This window comes from Caenorhabditis briggsae (genome assembly GCF_000004555.2).
Source record: "Caenorhabditis briggsae complete genome, chrIII, whole genome shotgun sequence".
Lineage (NCBI taxonomy): Eukaryota > Metazoa > Nematoda > Chromadorea > Rhabditida > Rhabditidae > Caenorhabditis > Caenorhabditis briggsae.
This window is the reverse complement of record NC_013490.2, coordinates 9,330,085-9,331,229: the sequence shown is the minus strand read 5'-3', so window position 1 is coordinate 9,331,229 and position 1,145 is coordinate 9,330,085.

The window sequence follows — 1,145 nt, the reverse complement described above, 5'->3', positions numbered from 1 at the left end:
GACGTCGTCCAAAAAATAATGTTACGGAAGAGTGGAAGTCAGCCGGAGGGGCACATGTCACTAATTACACCTTTTGGGATGTATGAAAGGTGGAAGAAAAAAACCAGGGGGATATAAAAGTCATAAATAAACTAAACAGGGGTGGTCCATTCAATACCCTTCCGGAAATAGGTAAAGAATGGAGAACCAACCGTGAAATCTCTCTTTTTGACCAATTATTTCAGGAAATATGACGACGCAAAGGAAAAACGAGTTATTTAGGAAGTATGGGTCATTGGAGTATTGCAAAAATAGTAGTGACATAGCACACAGATCGAAATGTCAGAAGAGAGATTCAGAATAGAGTGTTGCAAAATGTATCCAAAATTTTGAGTGACAAAAAAGATCAGATCATTTCAGAAACCTAGAAAGTCTTTATAAAGGCTGAAACTGCATTTGAGAATTGTGTCTAACCAAAAGATTCCAAAAATTCGGAAAATCCTTAAAATGATTATTTGTCTTTATGGAAAATTCTAGATCTTTTTATGAATGTTCTTTTTAAACGACGATATTACTCTGGTCTAATTTCAAAGCACTTGCAGTCGCAAATTCTACGGTGGGCGGAGCTTAGGTCCGGTAGTGAAATCCTTAAAGGTACATTTAAAGGAACATGTATTTTTGTAATCAATTTCTGGTCTATTTCTTCAGATTTTTCGATGAATTTTATCCATTTTGAACGGTTTTTTAAACAAAAATCAGAAAAAAACGTAAAAATTCGTAAAAACTATGAGAACTATTGAAAAAATCGAAGAAATTCGTCGAAAAATTGAAAAAAAGTAGGCCAGAAAATAATTCCGAAAATACATGCTTTTTTATCGAATTTTCGACCAAAGAGCGTATTGAAATTAGAGTAATATCAAAAATTCGTCAAGCCGATGAATAGGTTTAAAACCACATTCAAAAATTTCGTCTCAAAATATCAGAAAGTATCAAAAGCTACAAAAATATAAAAAAGAAAAAGGTGTTGAATTGATAAGAATGAAACGGGGCTGCCGACAGGTGTCTTCTTTTTGCGTGGATGGTCCTTCGAAGTAGAAGAGAAGGGGGTGGTGATTGATTGGAGACGGGCGGTCCGAGAAGTTAAAAAAAAGAGCAACTATTTTCTT